General features: G+C 40.7%; 1 long non-coding RNA gene across 1 annotated transcript in view; it reads left to right on the top strand.

Annotated features, from left to right (window-relative positions):
* Nucleotides 1-15844, top strand: part of LOC133257381 (uncharacterized) — a 28208-nt gene extending 12364 nt beyond the window's left edge. The window contains exons 2-3 of the long non-coding RNA XR_009739527.1: nucleotides 9340-9505; nucleotides 10672-15844. This is a non-coding gene — a long non-coding RNA (uncharacterized LOC133257381). The remainder of the gene's footprint in view (nucleotides 1-9339; nucleotides 9506-10671) is intronic.
* Nucleotides 15845-21066: the final 5222 nt, after the last annotated feature.

The following is a 21066-nucleotide window of genomic DNA, read 5'->3' as shown; positions in this document are numbered from 1 at the left end:
CCTTCCTTGTGGGAGCTGGAGAAACAGCTATTGAGGTTCGTGCTCCCCACTGTTTTCAGTTGAAATGGGGAAAAGGTGGGATGCATGCTGGATGGGATTCCTTCGAGGCTGGTATTCTGGGCTGAGTCATTCTCTCTGGGCACTGTCAGTTTCTGCCTCTCCTTCAGCATGGCTCCTGCTCAAAGACAAACCTGAAGGAGTGGAGAGGAGAGTAGGATGCACGTGGCACAGCCACTGTGGGGATCCCATCGCATTCCCTGTCATCTGCACTGAATCCTTCTTCTCTGCTCCTGGCTTCTACCTGCAGGCATGTGTGCTCAGCTGTGTCCAACTCTTTGCCACCCTATGGACTCTAGCCCACAAGGTTCCTCTGTCCATAGAATTTTCCAGGCAAGGGCACTGGAGTGGGTTGCCATTTCCTTCTCCAGGGGACCTTCCTGATCCAGGGATTGATACCCCGTCTACTGTATCTTCTGCATTGGTGGCTGGATTCTTTACCACTGAGCCACCTGGGCAGCTCTTCTCCCTGCAGGCAGGCGGAATTCCTGGTGAAGCCCCCATGTGCTGTGGCAGTACTTTCCAAAATGGTCCAGCACAAATTCCAGACTGCAATTACCCTCTTCAAACTTATCCTTTGTTTTCTTAGACTCTCAGAAATTCTCATAATTTTCATTAGCTAAAATTTTCCTTTGAATTTACAGAATGGGGTATATATTTCCATACTCACAAAAAGAAAGCCAAGGCTTAGAATAGAAGGACAGAGAAGGTTGGGGAAGGAGAAAACATTCCTGTGTGTGGTTAGTTTCCCAACAGAAAGGCAAAAACCCCAATTTTATTTTGGGTTGGTTGTCTTTTTCTTATATTAGAGATATTAACCAATTGTTAGTTATGTTGTAAATACTTATTACTCATGTCTAAGGTACTGCCTGAGATACAGAAATTTTACATTTTTATGAGGACAAATCTGTCCATTGTTTTACTTCAAGATTTCTGGGTGTTGTGTCATGCTCAAGAGACCGTCCTAATCCAAACCGAAACCTATTTTACTATATAGTGACTTTTAATATTCAGTAGTTCAGTCTTTTGTGATTAGATATTTCATGTTTAGATACATATCCATCAGGATTTTAATTTTGTGTTTGGTCTGAGATTTCATGTGTATCCCTTTTCCAAATAGAGCCTTTTATTGCTGTTGTCTCCTTCCACTCTGCTACCTTGTGGGTATGCAGGAGTTGTGAACATTTGTTAATATTTTTAGTTCATCGGTCACCAAACTATAAGGAACCACATACTTGATCTGAAGTATTTGATGAATTGGACTGCACTGCAGTGAGAGTTCTTACCCTTTGAGATGAATGTAGTAACTCCCTAAGATTTGGGGTTATCTCTCTTGGGGACAAGGTGAGTGAGAAGCAGAATCTGCAGATACAGTTAGCCAGAGCATCCACAGAAGCAATTTTCCAGTTTTCCCTTTGAGCACACAGCTAGAATCTATCTTCCTGCTTCCCTCATGACTGGGTACAGCCATGGGACTATGCTCTCCCCAGTGTAATGTGAACAGTATTTATGCCAGGCCCCTAAAAACTCTCACTTACACTCCTCCATCCTCCTTTTTGAAGCTGAATATAGAGGATGAGTTTCCAGGAGATGAGGCCATGAGATGCAAGGATTCTGAGTACCTGTAAGACTGTGAATAGGGCTTGCTAACCAGAAACACTCACCTTGGACTTAAGTAAGAAAGAAGCTTCTTTGGTTGTTTGCCTAAACTAAGACAGGAGACTTAGGTTTCTAGTAGATATGTTGTACCCAATTAGGGAAGTTTCCTTCCATTTACCTAATTTACCAAGAGACTTTCTTGTGTAATCAGGAATGGATATTAAATTTTTTAAAAAAGATTGATTTATTTGATTTTTGGCTGTGCTGGGTCTTCATTGCTGTGTGTGAGCTTTCTCTCTGTTTGAGTAGGACGGGGCTGCTCCAGGCTGCGGTGCAGGGCTTCTCACTGCAGTGGCTTCTCCTGTTGTGTAGCACAGGCTCTAGGTGACGGGCTTCGGTAGTAATTGCAGCCCGTGGGCTCAGTAGTTGTGGCTCGCGGGCTTCACAGTGCATGAGCTCAGTAGCTATGGCACGTGGGCTCAGTTGCTCTGTGGCACATGGGACCTTCCTGGAGCAGGAATAGAACCCGTGTCCTCTGCACTGGCAGGTGGGCTCTCAACACTGGACCACCAGAAAAGCTCTGTGTTACATTTTATTAATACATTTTTGATATCTATCAAGGGTATTGTAGACATCTTACCCTTAAGTTTCAAAATGTAATAAATTACAACTGTTATATTAATATTGTCCTTAAAACAAATGGTATTGTGCTTAGTCATGGCCAACTCTTTGCAACCCTTTGGATTGTAGTCCACCAGGCTTCTCTGTCCCTGGGATTTTTCAGGCAAAAATACTGGAGTGGGTTGCCCTTTCCTCCTCCAAGGGACTTCCCAAGCCAGGGATCAAACTCACATCTCCTGTGTCTTCTGCAATGAAGGCAGATTCTTTACCCATTCAGTTATGGGGGAAGCCCCAATAGTCCTTAAAACAGAATTATATTTAAATAATTTCATGGCATAGTATTCTTTTAAAAGCAGTTCTGGAAATAACTTTGCTTATAATTTGTTAAAACTCTCCAAATAATTCATTGGTTTATGGTTTTCTTGTTTTATTCTATCTTTGTCCACTTTCCACATTGAGTTTATGCCAGATACAAACTGAGACACTTTTCAGATTTTTCTCTGGTCTTGAACAACTGACGTCATGAGTCACTGGGGACTGTCTTTGAGAAATACATTTTTTTTTTAAACTATAGTTCTAATTTCCTCTATGGTTATTGGTCAACTCAGTTAATTACAAGTGAAACATCTTTCTACTTTGGAGTTTTCTGGGCCATAGTTTTTCCAACTTATATCGAGTTAATGAGCAAGCAACTGAAAGCAGACCTGTATTCCTGTACAATATGTTTGGTGTTCTTGATGTACAATTTTACCTATTTAAGTGTTTTAGAACTTAAGTCTTACTGTGGATAAAAAGGAACCTGGGTTCTTAGAGATAACCTACATCTTTTTTTTTTTTTTTACTAATTGGAAAAATGTACATATTGAACTTATCCATGTTAAAACTTCTGAATTCTAAAATTATCACAAATATGAGAGCTTAACTAATAGAAACTGGCAAACTTCTGTCTTTAAATATTTCAATTTTGTTATTGTTTAGTCACTAAGTCTGACTCTATCAGACTGGACAGTAGCGTGCCAGGCTTCCCTGTCCTTTACTATCTCCTGAAGTTTGCTCAAACTCATGTCCATTGAGTCACTGGTACTCTTCAACATTTCATCTTTTGTAGCTATATGTGAAAATGAAGTGTCTTATTAAAATGACATGGTGATTTACACTTCTTGATTATCTGTATCTTTGGAATTAGCTGCCGAATAGAAACCTGATATGACCATAAAGTAACCTTTATATGACTTGCTCTAGGGATTTAAAGATGCATTTTCTTTTTTTTTTCTAATCATCTCATTATTAAAACCAAAAATATGCAAAGTAAATTCATTCATTAGGAGGCTATCTAATATCATCTCCAGTCTATATCAATACAGTTCAGAATATGGACTTTGGCCTAGCTCTGTGACATTTGGCAAGCATCTTAACCTCTCTGTATTTCAGCTCTCTCAAATGTAAAGTGACAACAAATATGTTAGCGGCTTGATAGGATTTTTCCAAGGGTTAAGAGTTCAAAGTGAAAAGTTACTAGAACATTCCTGGGGAAAATATGACAAACGTTAAGAGTAAATAAATAAAAAAACACTGGGAAAGATTGAAGGTGGGAGGAGAAGGGGACGACAGAGGATGTGATGGTTGGATGGTATCACTGACTCAATGGAGATGAGTTGGGGTAAACTCCGGGAGTTTGGCATGGCCAGGGAGGCCTGACATGCTGCAGTCCATAGGGTCACAAATAGTCGGACATGACTGAGCAACTGAACTGAACTGATTTTTATTACAATCTAGGAGAAATCACAGGCACCTCTCTGAAAATCTTTTGCTGATTTTCTTCTCATTATTAGAGTGTCCTTTATGTTAAGGAACATTCTACAAATTATCATAATCTTATTTTAAACCTCATGATATAGTATCATTACTCTCTGTAAGAAAAACTAAGAAACATGAAATAACTGTTCAAATTCACAAAGCAGTAAGAGGCAGAATTGGGATTTGAATCCAGGTCTGTCTGACACCAAAGTCATGCTCTTTTCATTACATTACTCAGCCTGATGCTACCTCTCTCTGTAAAACCCACCACGATCACCTCTTTCTGCCATCACCAAAGCAGAGCAGTTAATATTTCTTTTGGAATACTGAAAATAATTATCCAGCAGTGTACACCTCTGTACTGACATTAAACTGTTGGTACCCAATGACATTAATGATTTATTCCTGCTTCTCTCAGCTTACCCCAGATAATGTGTCAATCAATACTCAGTTTTTTGGTTTTCTCTATGCCATGCCTCTCAGCTTCCAGTTTCAAATAGGTGTTTAAGGATGCTGTCTACTCAGACAACATTGAAAGGCTACTGTAATCAAAACAGCACAGTTCTGACATAAAAACAGACATATAGATCAATGGAACAGAATAGAGTCCAGAAATAAACCCACACACCTAAGGTCAATTAATCTTCAACAAAGGCAGCAAAAATACACAAGAGAGAAAAGACAGTCTCTTCAATAAATGGTGCTGGGAAAGCCAGACAGCTACATGTAAATCAATGAAATTAGAACACTCCCATATACCACATACAAGAATAAACTCAAAATGGTTTAAAGACCTAAGTATAAGACATTACCATAAGTATCCTGGAAAAGAATAGAGGCAAAACATTCCTGGACATAAATCATACCAACATTTTCTTAGATCAGTCTCTTAAGGTGAAATGAATAAAATCAAAAATAAACAAATGGGACCTAATCAAACTTAGAAGGTTTTGCACAGCAAAGGAAACCATCAACAAAATGAAAGTACATTCTATGAAATGGGAGAACATGCTTGTAAATGATGCAACAAACAAGGGTTTAATTTCCAAAACACACAAAGCTCATACAACTCAGCATCAAAAAAAACCCCCCAAAAAACCAAACAAAAAACAAACACAACTCAATCAAAATTAGCATAAGACCTAAATAGACATTTATCCAAAGAAAATAAATGAACAATTTTTACTCTATCTGGCATCTGGATTACACTTCACAGTTGATACATTTTTTTTTGCATAAATTACCCCTTTAATTCATTATAATAATCTTCAGCTTAAAAGTTATATTTTTATTATGAGAGAAAGAATTGAAGCTTAAGGGTGGTATATCACTTGTCCAAGACCACAAAGCTAATCAATGGGAAAGTAAAATACATTACTTTACTCCCAGTTCTTAATGGGAGAATTAAACAATCTATGTTCTTTGAGATTCTTCCCTACATGCTCTATTCACTCTGAATCACAGAATTGAGAAGTTTCCAGAAAAGGATACTTGCTGTTTTCCCATATCTCGTAGGTGTCAAAGAAAATAAAGGCTTAAATAAGTAGCAGGAGTGATTTAGGTTAGATATTAACTGGGTGGCTGATGCTGATGAGACTGGAAAAGATGACCAAAGGATATTTTGAGATTATCTGTTTTGAAAAAACAGTATGGGTTGGATTCCATTCCAGTACATGCCTGGTGGTGCAAGAAGTAATTAAATGAATTCTTGTGAATTATTTGAAAGCAGTTTATAAACTGGATGATTTAATGGAGTTTCTTCGAGTTCTCTGACTCTATAACAAATATTCTACTGAACGGATTTACACTACTGAAAGTTGCTCTCTGGTATATGGGGATGGATCTTGTTTTCTTGACCCCTTCATCTGTGATCTCTGGAGAATGCAGATCCCCTTATTCAATTCCATTTCATACCCTCAGGGTTAAGCCTTCAGGGAAGAGGTCAGAGATGACCTAACTTACCTGAGGTCCTGAGCTGCTTCCTGGGCAGTTAGCTTTCCATCCACTGTTGATTTGATTTCACTCTGCACCCCAGGGAGATTTTAAAGATATACAATTTTAGTCTGAGTGTGGTTCAATTTCCAACCTTTATGGGATGTCAGATCATGTAAGATCATGGCATCTGGTCCCATCACTTCATGGCAAATAGATGGGGAAACAGTGGAAACAGTGAGTGACTTTATTTTTTTGGGCTCCAAAATCACTGCAGATGGTGATTGCAGCCATGAACTTAAAAGATGCTTACTCCTTGGAAGCAAAGTTATGACCAACCTAGACAGCATATTAAAAAGCCAGAGACATTACTTTGTCAACAAAGGTCTGTCTGGTCAAGGCTATAGTTTTTCCAGTGATCATGTATGGATGTGAGAGTTGGACTATAAAGAAAGCTGAGCGCTAAAGGATTGATGCTTTTGAGCTGTTGTGTTGGAGAAGACTCTTGAGAGTCCCTTGGACTGTAAGGAGATCCAACCAGTCCATTCTAAAGGAGCTTAGTCCTGAGCGTTCACTGGAAGGACTGATGTTGAAGTTGAAACTCCAATACTTTGGCCACCTGATGCGAAGAGCTGACTCATTTGAAAAGACGCTGATGCTGGGAAAGATTGAGGGCAAGAGGAGAAGGGGACAACAGAGGAGGAGATGGTTGGATGGCATCACTGACTCAATGGACATGAGTTTGGGTAGGCTCTGGGAATTTGTGATGGACAGGGAGGCCTGGCATGCTGCAGCTCATGGGGTCGCAAAGAGTCTGACACAACTGAGCGACTGAACTGAACTAAACTGAACTGATGGGATGTCAGAGCTGAAGAATAAACAAAGGACCGGGTAGTTGGCTTAAGGCAGTAAGCCTAATAAAACAAAGACACCTAGTGGGGAAAACAAAATTGTCTGGGTATTTATCCAGATGCTGCCACAATCAGATACCTGCCTTAGAGCAGCATCTGTAGGGTATTAAATCCATGTGATTTCACTCATGCTGGAAAGTCCCTTTTCTCCTCAACAGAAGTGTCATCTGTGCATCTTAAACTGATCCTATGCATGTTAAGTTGCTTCAGTCATGTCCGACTCTGCGACCCTGTGGACTGTAGCCTGCCAGGCTCCTCTGTCCATGGGACTCTCCAGGCAAGAATACTGGAATGGGTTGCCATGCCCTCCTCCAGGGTATATTCCCAAGCTGAGGATCAAACCCACACCTTTTATGCCTCCTGCATTGCCAGGTGAGCTTCTTTACCATTCAGTTCAGATCAGTTCAGTCGCATCCAACTCTTTGTGACCCCATGGACCGTGAATGCCAGGCCTCCCTGCCAACCACCAACTCCCAGAGTTTACCCAAACTCATGTCCATTGAGTTGGTGATGCCATCCAACCAAACAATCCTCTGTCGTCCCCTTCACCTTCTGCCTTCAATTTTTCCCAGCATCAGCTTCTTTTCAAATGAGTCAGCTCTTCGCATCAGGTGGCCAAAGAGTTCAGCTTCAGCATCAGTCCTTCCAATGAATATTCAGGACGGATTTCCTTTAAGATGGACTGGTTGGATCTCCTTGCAGTCCAAGGGACTCTCAAGAGTCTTCTCCGACACCACAGTTCAAAAGCATCAATTCTCTGGTGCTCAACTTTCTTTATAGTCCAACTCTCACATCCATACATGACTATTAGAAAAACCATAGCCTTAACTAGATGGATCTTTGTTGGCAAAGTAATGTCTCTCCTTTTTAATATGTTGTCTAGGTTGGTCATAACTTTCCTCCAAGGAATAAGAAGTGTCTTTTAATTTCATGGCTGCAATCACCATCTGCAGTGATTTGGGAGCCCCAAAAAAGAAAGTCTGACACTGTTTCCACTGTTTCCCCATCTATTTGCCATGAAGTGATGGGACTGGATGCCATGATCTTCGTTTTCTGAATGTTGAGCTTTAAGCCAACTTTTTCAATCTCCACTTTCACTTTCATCAAGAGGCTTTTTAGTTCCTCTTCACTTTCTGCCATAAAGGTGGTGTTATCTGCATATCTGAGGTAATTGATATTTCTCCCGGCAATCTTGATTCCAGCTTGTGCTTCCTCCAGCCCACCATTTCTCATGATGTATTCTGCATATAAGTTAAATAAGCAGGGTGACAATATACAGCCTTGACGTACTCCTTTTCCTTTTTGGAACCAGTCTGTTGTTCCATGTCCAGTTCTAACTGTTGCTTCCTGACCTGCATATAGGTTTCTCAAGAGGCAGGTCAGGTGGTCTGGTATTCCCATCTCTTTCAGAATTTTCCAGTTTATTGTGATACACACACTCAAAGGCTTTGGCATAGTCAATAAAGCAGAAATAGATATTTTTCTGGAACTCTCTTTACCATTAGTGCTCAAATGATCCTGTAGCATGAGTGTTAGTTGTTTAGTCATGTCCGAATCTTTGTGACCCCATGGACTGTAGCCTATCAGGCTCCTCTGTCTATGGAATTCTCTAGGCAAGAACACTGGAGTGGGTAGCCATTCCTTTCTTCAGTGGATCTTTCTGACCCAGGCTTCAAACCCAGGTCTCCTGCATTGCAGGCATATTTGTTACTGTCTGAGCCACCAGGAAGCTAATTCTGTTTCCCTGATGTGTTTAAATCTATGTGTTTTAGTTTCCTCTTTATTCAAAAGGAAGAATTATAACTTCCCACCTCACAGTGTTAGAGAGCTAAGTAATGGAGCTTTCTGAAAGGTATCATGCATTTCACTTTAAAGACCCTTTCAAGAGAATATCGAAATTAAGGGAAAACTGTTGTAGAACTCATCTAACAAAATACTTCCTAAAAATTAAGGTAATGCATTATATGCAAACAAAACTGGTAATCAATTCAAAAGTAATGTGCATCTGAAACTCAAAAACATAAAAAAGAAAGTAATTTTTTTTTTTTTTTTATAAAAGTACTGCTTCTCACCCACATATCCTTTCTTTCCTGTGTCTTTGAACTCCCCTCATTGGGGGGCCCTGACTTCCAACACTGTATCTGACAAGTGAAGAACTGGGTTTAGAGGGGCAGTCACCAAAACATTATTTTAGCAAACAGCCCAGCTTTTCCAACAGGCCCGCACTGTGAACCTGGAGCAGTGATTACACTGCTCCTGCCTAACGTGGGACATTTAGCTTCTGGAAGTCCACAGAAGAGAATGCAGGGCTGGGGAGGGTACTCAGTGATGATGCCATTCCACCAACCCTGTTACTGTGCAGATAACAAAACTGAAGCCAAGACATAAGCCAGTTTTTTTTTTTTTCTCTTTTAAATTTCAGAGTTAAATTCTTCATTGAAGAATGCAATGAAAAGCAACGTGAAAAAGGCAAGGGTGTACCCATGTATCCCACATTCAGGGTGTGACTGTTTGCAAGCAGACATGCCTTCAGATAGCCCACCAGGTCTGCAGAGCCTACAGAAAAATGAAAGATCACTCCATACCAGGTATCGTCTCAGTAAGTCATGAGGTTAAGGCCAACAGAGTTTAGCTTCACGCTTAGCAAATCCCCGTTCTTGGCAGAACTCTCTTCTAAGCCCAGATAACATCAGATAACATGAGAATCTTGCCTCCAAAGATCTGCCTCTCTACCTCTTCAGGGCAGCAGGAGGCTTCCGTTGGCAGCTCTAATCAGCGCAAGATCAACACAAATCCACACACGTCAATCACTCTGTTTTCACCTACTCTAGATTGCCTTCTTTCAGATTTAATTGTCTGAATTTTAGTGTCTGTGATAAGAACTCAGGGGTCATATCACACACCTCCGGAATCCTTCCACTGATTATGGACTGTGCCTGGCAAGTGATGACAGTGGAATTTAGGCAATTACGAGTGCAGGATTTTCTGGCCCTGTCAGGATCTTCACAGAGAACGTCATGCTGTGCACATTCTCATGGAGCTGGCTTGATTTTGCAATTTTTTACACCCTATTGTAAAATACTGCTATCTCCAACAAGGTCCCTGTCCAAGCATGCTTTGATGTTTTACTGGAATAAGTGGCAGCATTCAGGATTTAAGCATCAAAAGTAGAAATACACGTTTTTCTTTTTTATTCTGTAAGATTTAACACATCAGTTATAAGCTTAATCACAAAAGAGGATGGTGAACAAAATGTGCTGTTATGGAATTATGAAAATGTTTTAATACTTTTACATAACTTAGAATGTTTCTACAAAGAAAAAATAATTATATTTCTGAATCATGTGCTTTTAAAGGATCCCACCGAATGTTGTGGGGCTTACTGGGCCTCTGAGAGGCTTTGTGACACTGGATTGTAGGGCACCCCCGAACCCAATGATGACAGGAAACACTAACTTCCAGGTTTGGGGCCACCTTGAGGTTTTATGATTCCTTGAAAGCTCTAAGCTCATAATTAAAAATGGATCGCCAAGGCCTGGGGCATGATTCCAAAATTAGTTTTATTGTTTTGAAAGTCCAGATCTGGAACCGGAATGCTTCAGAAATCCACTTGAGGAGTTGAATAAAAGGCAGGTGCTCCTTCAGGAGGAGAGGGGGCTGGGTACCTTACTGTTATTAATACTCCTGTGATTTCTGCTGCTTCTGTGTTTTCCTCAGTGTGACTAACTAAAATGCTCTTTGTTCTTTGTTCCAGACTCAGAGACATCCCTGCCACGCGGCACACAGATTTATAGCTCTGGGCAAAGGTTTCAACAAATACGATTTCTTCACTCCAAAGTCCATCTATGTGTATTGCCTGAAATACAGAGTGGTGCGTGATTGTCTGCTGGTCTCTAATCCCAGGAGCCTCAGCAGCAGAGGCAGGACAAGTTCCTATAACTCTGGAGACAGAGATGGCTCACACAGTGCTGTGTAGGGGCGTTCATGGAATTTATTGTTCTTTTTTCAAACTGACATAGTGCCTACACTGACACAGCCCAGAAAAAAGAAACTATTGTAAATGAAAGATCTAAAATTTGTCTATTGTAAATGAAAAGATCATAACCCAAAGATTTGGTGAAAACATGCTCCTTATCCAGACAGTCCACTGTAATGTTTCAATTGAAGAGTTTCACTCAGAGAAAGAGAATGGGTTCAAACAAACAAACAAAAGACGACAAGATCCAGGGGTTAGGTTTGATGGTCTTAAACACACAAGGACGAAGACAAAACTTCTGATTCCATGTCGGCGAGCTGGGTACATGAACTGGGATGTAAATTTGAATCTTTAAAGGCTATATTACACTTTCCCATCCACCTCTTCCATGAAGACAGGCAATAGGGAGGTACTTAAAATTTTTCATGTCCTATGGGTGTCACTGAGCAATTTGTTTCCTAAGCATCTCCCATGAATATGGCTGAAATAACAAGTAAAACACACCCGGGTGCCTAACTGGAGGAATGTACTTCTAACGTCCAAAGTCCATGTGACAATGTTATCTGAAAAACATTTGACATGAACCCTATGCAATGATACTGCTGCTAAGTCACTTCATTCGTGTCCGACTCTGTGTGACCCCATAGATGGAAGCCCACCAGGCTCCCCCGTCCCTGGGATTCTCCAGGCAAGAACACTGGAGTGGGTTGCCATTTCCTTCTCCAACGCATGAAAGTGAAAAGTGAAAGTGAAGTCGCTCAGTTGTGTCTGACTCTTAGCGACCCCATGGACTGCAGCCCACCAGGCTCCTCCGCCCATGGATTTTCCAGGCAAGAATACTGGAGTGGCACTAAACTCACTCTAATGAGCAGTCCTGTAAAAGGCATCCATTTTGGAACCCAGGCCAGATATGAGTGAAACTCAGTAATAAGTATGACAATCTGACTTTACCACAAGGTCTTACGACAGAGTCCTGGTATGGTGTTAACCTCTGGATTACACAATCTTGGGAAGGAGCCAGTTGGCCTATAGAACTCCTGAAAATGAAACACTACCCATCATAGGTTGGAAAGTACGTCTACCTAAGTAACTCTGATAAGAGGCCCTCGAAAATGGAAAACCACAAAAATGCCAACAATACTATAGCTCTTGAGAAGTTCCTTGTCTAGTGGGAAAAGGAGATAAAATAAAAAGCTTGGGACTTCCCTGGAGGCCCAGTGATTAAGAATCTGCTTGCCAACGCAGGGGACATGGGTTCAGTCCATATTCTGGGAAGATTCCGCATGTCTCAAGAGAACTAAGCTCATCTGTTACAACTACTGATGCCTGTGTTTCTAGAGCCTGTGCTCCATAACAAGAGAGGCTACCACAAGGAGAAGCCCAGGAATCAGAAGTAGAAAAAGCCTGTGTGTAGCAAGGCAGACCCAGTGTAGCCAAATAAATAAAAAAATGTTTTTTAAATATTGTTATTGTTGTTCAGTAGCATCTGACTCTGCAGCCTCATGGACTATAGTACGTAGGGCTTCCCTGTTCTTCACCAACTCCCAGTGCTTGCTCAAACTCATGTGCATTGAATTGGTAATGCCATCCAACCATCTTGTCCTCTGACATTCCCTTCTCCTCCTGCCTTCAATCTTTCCCAGCATCAGGGTCTTTTCCAATTAGTGGGCTTTTCGCATCAGGTGGCCAAAGTACTGGAGCTTCAGCTTCAGCATCAGTCCTTCTAATGAATATGCAGGATTGATCTCCTTTAGGTTTGACTGGTTTGATCTCCTTGCTGTCCAAGGGACTCCCAGGAGTTGTCTCCAATACCACAGTTTGAAAGCATCAGTTCTTCAGTGCTCAGCTTTCTTTATGGTTCAACTCTCACATCCACACTTGACTGCTGGAAAAACCACAGCTTTCACTATACAGACCTTTGTTGGCAAGGTGATGTCTCTGTTCCTTAATACACTGTCTAGGTTAGTCATAGCTTTTCTTCCAAGGAGCAAGCATCTTTTAATTTCATGGATGCAGTCACCATCTGCAGTGATTTTGGAGCCCAAGAGTATAAAGTCTGTCACTGTTTCCACTGGTTCTCCATCTATTTGCCATCAAATGATAGAACCAGATGCCATGATCTTTGTTTTTTGAATGTTGAGTTTTAAGCTAGCCTTTTCACTCTCCTCATCAAGAGAGGAACTCTTTAGTTCCTCTTTACTTTCTGCCATAAAGTGAAGTGGCTCAGTCGTGTCTGACTCTTTGCGACCCCATGGACTGTAGCCTACCAGGCTCCTCAGTCCATGGGATTTTCCAGGCAAGAATACTGGACTGGGTTGCCATTTCCTTCTCCAGGGGAACTTCCTGATCCAGGGATTGAACCCGGGTCTCCCACATTGTAGGCAGACGCTTTACTGTCTGAGCCACCAGGGAAGCCCTTCTGCCATAAGGGTGGTGTCATCTACATATCTGAGGTTGTTGATATTTCTCCCTTGCAATCTTGAGTCCAGCTTGTGTTTCATACAGCCCAGTATTTCACATGATGTACTCTGCATATAAATTAAGTAAGCAGGGTGACAGTATACAGCCTTGACATACTCCTTTTCCAGTCTGGAACCAGTCTGTTGTTCCATGTCTGGTTCTAACTGTTGCTTCTTGAATTGCATACAGATTTCTCAGGAGGCAGGTAAGGTAGTCTGGTATTCCCATCTCTTGAAGAATTTCTCACCGTCTGTTGTGATTCACACAGTTAAAAGCTTTAGCATAGTCAATGAAGCAGAAGTAAATATTTTTCTGGAATTCTCTTGCTTTTTCTATGATCCAATGGATGTTCATAGTTTGATCTCTGGTTTCTTTCCCTTTTCTAAATGCAGCTTGAACATCTGGAAGTTCTCGGTTCACGTACTGTTGAAGCCTACCTCGGAGGATTTTGAACATTACTTTGCTAGCGTGTGAGATGCGTGCACTTGTGCCATAGTTGGAACATTCTTTGGCATTCATTTTCTTTGATATTGGAATGAAAGCTGACTTTTCCAGTCCTGTGGCCACTGCTGAGTTTTCCAAATGTGCTGGTCTATTGAGGGCAGCACTTGCATAGCATCATCTTTTAGGATTTGAAATAGCTCAACCGGAATTCCATCACCTCCACTAGCTTTGTTTGTAGTGATGCTTCCTAAGGCCCACTTGACCTCGCACTCCAAGACGTCTGGCTCTAGGTGAGTGACCACACCATCATGGTTATCCGAGTCATTAAGATCTTTTTTGTATAGTTCTCTGTGTATTCTTGCCACCTCTTCTTAATATCTTCTGCTTCTGTTAGGTCCATACCTTTCTGTCCTTTGTTGTGCCCATCTTTGCATGAAGTGTTCCCTTCGTCTAATTTTCCTGAAGAGATCTCTAGTTTTTCCCATTCTTTTATTTTCCTCTATTTCTTTCCATGGCATGGCAACCTACTCCATACTCCTGCCTAGAGAATCCCATGGTAGAGGAGTCTGGCAGGCTACAGTCCATGGGGTCTCAAAGAGTTGGACATGACTAAAAGATAGCATGCATGCACAGAGAAACATTTACATTTCCTGTAAAGTTATCTGAGTTGGATGAGCTGAAAGTTGTAGAATGGGCTCTATCTGGCTGCTTGGAGAGATCAAGGCCGTAAAAGTGTATGCTGTCATTTTCTTTTTTTTTTATATTTATTTACTTATTTGGCTTTGCTAAGTCTTAGTTGTGGCTAATGGGATCTTTCAGTCTTTAGTTGTCTCATGTGAACTGTTAGTTGTGGCACATGGGATCTGGTTCCCTAACCAGGGATTGAACCCAGGCCCCTGGCATTGGGAGCATGCAATCTTAACCACTGGACCACCAGGGAAGTTCTTGAATGTCATCTTCTAACTGCCTGGTAAAACTGTTTATCTTTCATGGGTTAGTTAGTTTATATCCAGGACAGGGTCTGACTAGCCTAATCATGAAAAAACTCAGTTGTGTATTAGAAACTTCTTATCCTTCTTTCTTTTCTCACTTGAAATATTCATAGGTCCATTATTGCTCTGGACTCAAGAGGGAAAATAAGCTCAGAAAGACAAACTGCAGGCTGGGGTTATGCCAAGCGTATCCTCTGGATGTCTTATAGTGGGTTTCTTAAGAGAGGCATGATTTGTTGTTCAGTAAGGGCCACACTCTAGGATTTTACTCTGAGTTTGGACACAATGCAGGATCACTTCTATTATCTTGGAAATGAGAGTGGTGGTAGCCAGTGGAGAGACTCTTTTGGAATTAAGACAGTAACATTATCTAAAGCCACTTCTAGTTTGTAGATAAATAAATATGCACCAACTGATAGGATCATGCAGATTTTCTCATCAGACCTTCTAATGTAGTAAATTAAACAGTTTTTAACAGCTCTGTTGAGATGTAATTCACATACTATACAATTCACCCAATTAAAGCATATGATTTAATAATTTTTAGCATAATCACATAATTGTGTGGTCATCACAATTTAATTTTAGAATATTTTCATCACACCAGAAAGAAACCCAGTATCTCTTAGCCATCACCATCAAATGTCCCTATTTCACACCCAGCCCTAAGAAACCACTAATCTACTTTCTGTCTCAATTGATCTGCCTATTACAGACATTTCATATAAATAGAATTATATAATATTATGATATTTTGTGACTGGCTTCTTTAATTTATCACAGTGTTTTCAAGGTTCATCTTGTTGTGGCATATAACAAGGGCTCATTCTTTGTTATTGCCAAAAAAGTTCCCTTGTATAATACTCTCTGTTTTATTGAGTTATCATTGGTTGGACATTTAGATTATTTCCACTGTTTGGCTACTATGAATAATGTGGCTATGCAGCACTATAGCTAAGACATGGGGACAATGTAAGTATCTATCAACAGATGACTAAGTATCTATCAACAGATAAAGAAGATGTGATATATATATATATATATATATATATATATATATATACACACACACACATATACAGTGGAATATCATTCAACCTTAAAAAAGAGGAAATCCTACCAGTAGTAACAACATAAATGGACTTTGAGAACATTATGCTAAGTGAAATAAGGCAGACAAAGACAAATACCATATGATCCAACTTATATGTAGAAACTAAAAAATCAAACAAACTCATAGAAAAAGAGGTCAGATTTGTGGTTTCCAGAGGTGGGGTTGGGGGAGATTGGATGAAGGTGGTCAAAAGGTACAAACTTCCAGTTATAAGATAAATAAATACTAGGGATGTAATTTAAAACATGATGATGATAGTTACATTGCTACATGATATGTATGAAAGTTAAGAGAATGACACCTAAGAGTTCTCATCATAAGGAAAAACTTTTTCTTCCTCTTTTTCTTGTCTTTGGTATCTGTATGAGATGATGCATGTTAACTATTGTGGTAATCACTTCACAATGCATGTAAGTCAAATCATTATGCTGTGTACCTTAAACTTATACAATGCAGTACGTTAATTATGGGCTTCCCTGGTGGTTCAGATGGTAAAGAATCTGCCTGCAATGCAGGAGACCTGGGTTCAGCCCCTGGGTCAGGAATATCCCCTGAAGAAGGGAATGGCTACCCACTCCAGTATTCTTGCCTGGAGAATTCCATGGACAGAGGAGTCTGGTGGGCTACAGTCTACGGGGGCACAAAGAGTTGGACATAACTGAGTGCCTAACATACACACACACACACACACACACACACACGTTAATTATACCTCAATAAAAATGGAAAAAATTCAGCTCAGTTCAGTTCAGTTGTTCAGTTGGTCTGACTCTTTGCGACCCCATGGACTGCAGCACGCCAGGCTTCCCTGTCAATCATCAACTCCCAGAGCTTGCTCAAACTCATGTCCATCAAGTTGGTGATGCCATACAACCATCTCATCTTCTGTCGTCCCCTTCTCCTTCTGCATTCAAACCTTCCAGCATAAGGGTCTTTTCCAATGAGTCAGTTCTTTATATCAGGTAGCCGAAGTATTGGAGTTTCAGCTTCAGTGTCAGTCCTTCCAAAGAATATTCAGGACTGATTTCCTTTAGGATTGATTTGATGGATCTCCTTGCAGTCCAAGGGACTCTCAAGAGTCTTCTCTTGAGCATGAACATTCATACTCAAGTATTTGCATGGACATATGTTTTCAACTCTCGGTTATACATCTACGAGTAGAATTGCTGGGTCTCTATTGTAATTCTATGTTTAACCTGTTAGGAATTGAGAAAACCAGAAAACACTGGGCTTTTTTTCCTAAGAAAATGTGAAGGACTGGCCATAAAAGGAGATCAAGGTTGACTCTGAAAGAGGCTATCCTCAAGCCAGACTGCTCTCTAAGTCTGATATCATCTGGATATCAAGGGCAGTAACAAAAAATACTTCGTGGGCAACACAGAAAGCAAAACTACAAGTAAACTTTCCAGTAGTCCTAACATCCCAAGATTTTTTTTCTTTTTTTAGATTCAAACAGCAAGGTAGATAGATTTTCAATTCCTGTAAATTATTTCTACATGGCAAGTCTTAGAAGTACTTCAGGAGAAGCTGTGTAGATCTAGAGTCATATCTGATTCCTATAAAGATATATGAGAAATATAATGGCCACTGGTTCTATATGGCTTTAGCAATTAAGTTAATCAAAACAAAATAATATTTAACAGTCATGTCCTCAGTTGTACTAGCCACTCTGCAAGTGCTCAATACGCACATGTGACTTGTGGCTACTACGCTGGGCATTTCCCTCATTGCATAAAGTTGCAGAAAGGGTTGTTGTGAAGCAGAGGTCCTAAATGGTGGCAATTTAATCCCCTCTCAAAGAAATCTGGCAATGTGTGAAGACACTTTGATTTTTTCAACTTGGGGAAGGAAGGGTGCTTCTGTATCTAGTGGGTAGAGGCCAGGGATGCTGCCAAACATCCTATAATGCACAGGGCAGCCTCCAGAACAACTAGTCATCCCCAAATGTCAATAGTTGTAGGACCGAGAAACTCTGTTCTGAAGCAAGGATGTCCAAACCTGGGTAGCTTTTTATCAAAAAATCAAAAGAATCACCTGTTCCTCTTTTTAACAATTCATATACCTGAGCCCCATCCCTAAGATTCTGATTAAGGAAGTCTGAAGATAATCCAGAAATCTGTGTTGTTCAAAAGCGTTCCAAGTGATTCTAATGACTGAGAACATTCAAGAACTATTATGTGAAAGGAATTGACTCTCAGCTCTTAATTCAGAGGAATATCACCTGGTAAACACGAGCAGTACTCCCAGAATAGATTAATGGCTCCAAGGCCATTACCTCTTCTGTTTAATTTCTCCAATTACTTATTTGACAATTAATGGGGTCATTAAGCACTTAAGAGTTGCATTAATGTCTCTCCTCTTTAAAAAAATTCTTTTATTCTGCATAAATCCAGTTTGCAAATGGTTACATCTCGTTAATTATTGTACACTTTCTGTTTACAAACAGAAAAAATGACCTAGAAAAAGTCTGGCAGCTGTCTCTGTTCACTGGTGTTTGATGAGATATAGCTGAGCAAATTAGCATACCATCCCTGTAGGTAGTATGGCATGGCATATTAATATCCATTCCTTTGCTACCAACTAACTTAATACATAGAAGCAGAATTCATTTTAAGTGGTTTGAAGTTGCATAGTTTAAGGTTAATACAATTCTTCTAAACTTAGAAAAGTGTATAAATGAATTAATTTTAGCTTTAAGACATTTTTTCCTTTTCCATTTTCTATCACTCTGTAATAAATTACAAAAAGGGAATAGTTCTTGCTCTTAAAGCTCAACATTCAGAAAACGAAGATCATGGCATCCGGTCCCATCACTTCATGGCAAATAGATGGGGAAGCAGTGGAAACAGTGTCAGACTTTATTTTTCTGGGCTCCAAAATCACTGCAGATGGTGACTGCAGCCATGAAATTAAAGACACTTACTCTTGGAAGGAAAGTTATGACCAACCTAGATAGCATATTCAAAAGCAGAGACATTACTTTGCCAACAAAGGTCCGTCTAGTCAAGGCTATGGTTTTTCCTGTGGTCATGTATGTATGTGAGAGTTGGACTGTGAAGAAGGCTGAGCGCTGAGGAATTGATGCTTTTGAACTGTGGTGTTGGAGAAGACTCTTGAGAGTCCCTTGGACTGCAAGGAGATCCAACCAGTCCATTCTGAAGGAGATCAGCCCTGGGATTTCTTTGGAAGGAATGGTGCTAAAGCTGAAACTCCAGTACTTTGGCCACCTCGTGCGAAGAGTTGACTCATTGGAAAAGACTCTGATGCTGGGAGGGATTGGGGGCAGGAGGAGAAGGGGACGACAGAGGATGAGATGGCTGGATGGCATCACTGACTCGATGGACGTGAGTCTGGGTGAACTCCGGGAGTTGGTGATGGACAGGGAGGCCTGGCGTGCTGGGATTCATGGGGTCGCAAAGAGTCGGACACGACTGAGCGACTGATCTGATCTGATCTGATCTGATCTTGCTCTTAAAAAACTTAAAAAGTGGTAGTGGAAAATGAGACATAAACACAAGTATCTGAAAGAAAAAAAGATGTTAAATATTTTGAGAGGATATAAATTTGAGAGGAAGAAATCATTCTGACTGGAGAGATCTGGGAATATTTTCAAGCAAGTAGAAGCATTTTCATTCATTCAGTAAGTGTTTGCTGGCCCTACCTCATGCTAGGAACGCCATATCTGACATATGTAAACAGCAATTCAATATTGAAATAAAACCAAACAACCCAATCAAAAAATGAGCAGAAAAACTGAATAGACATTTTTTCCAAAGAGGGAATGCAGATGGCCAACAACACATGAAAAAATGTTCAACATCACTAACCATCAGGAAATGCAAATCAAAACCACAGGGAGATATCACCTCATACCTATCAGAATGGCTATCATAAAAACAAAACAAAAAAACCCCCGAAAAACATCCAGTAACAAATGTTCGTGATGAAATGGAGAAAAGGGAACCCTCTTACACTATTGGTGGGAATGTAAATTAGTGCAGCCACTGTAAAAAACAGAATGGACAGGTTTCAAAAAACTAAAAGTAGAACTATCATGACCCAGCAATTGCACTCCAAGTTATATATTTGAAAAAAACACAAACGCTGATTCAAAAGATACATGCACCCTGTATCACACCTGATGTTCATAGTTCAGTTCAGTCGCTCAGTTGTGTCTGACTCTTTGTGACCCCATGAATCGCAGCATGCCAGGCCTCCCTGTCCATCACCAACTCCCGGAGTTCACCCAAACTCACGTCCAACGAGTCGGTGACGCCATCAAGCCATCTCATTCTCTGTCATCCCCTTCTCCTCCTGGCCCCAATCCCTCCTAGCATCAGAGTCTTTTCCAGTGAGTCAACTCTTCGCATGAGGTGGCCAAAGTATTGGAGTTTCAGCTTTAGCATCAGTCCTTAGAAAGAACACCCAGGACTGATCTCCTTTAGGATGGACTGGTTGGATCTCCTTGCAGTCCAAGGGACCTTCAAGAGTCTTCTCCAACACCACAGTTCAAAAGCATCAATTCTTCGGTGCTCAGCTTTCTTCACAGTCCAACTCTCACATCCACACATAACCACTGGAAAAACCATAGCCTTGACTAGACAGACCTTTGTTGACAAAGTAATGTCTCTGGCTTTTTAATATGCTGTCTAGGTTGGTCATAACTTTGCTTCCAAGGAGTAAGCATCTTTTAAGTTCATGGCTGCAATCACCATCTGCAGTGATTTTGGAGCCCCCCAAAATAAAGTCAGCCACTGTTTCCACTGTTTCCCCATCTATTTGCCATGAAGTGATGGGACCAGATGCCATGATCTTCGTTTTCTGAATGTTGAGCTTTAAGCCAACTTTTTCACTCTCCACTTTCACTTTCATCAAGAGGCTTTTGAGTTCCTCTTCACTTTCTGCCATAAAGGTGGTGTCATCTGCATATCTGAGGTTATTGATATTTCTCCTGGACATCTTGATTCCAGCTTGTGCTTCTTCCAGCCCAGCGTTTCTCATGATGTACTCTGCATATACCTTAAATAAGCAGGGTGACAATATACAGCCTTGACGTACTCCTTTTCCTATTTGGAACCAGTCTGTCGTTCCATGTCCAGTTGTAACTGTTGGTTTCTGACCTGCATATAGGTTTCTCAAGAGGCAGGTCAGGTGGTCTGGTAT

Source organism: Bos javanicus, chromosome 11 (genome assembly GCF_032452875.1).
Source record: "Bos javanicus breed banteng chromosome 11, ARS-OSU_banteng_1.0, whole genome shotgun sequence".
NCBI lineage: Eukaryota > Metazoa > Chordata > Mammalia > Artiodactyla > Bovidae > Bos > Bos javanicus.
This window is presented reverse-complemented; position numbering and strand designations above follow the sequence as displayed.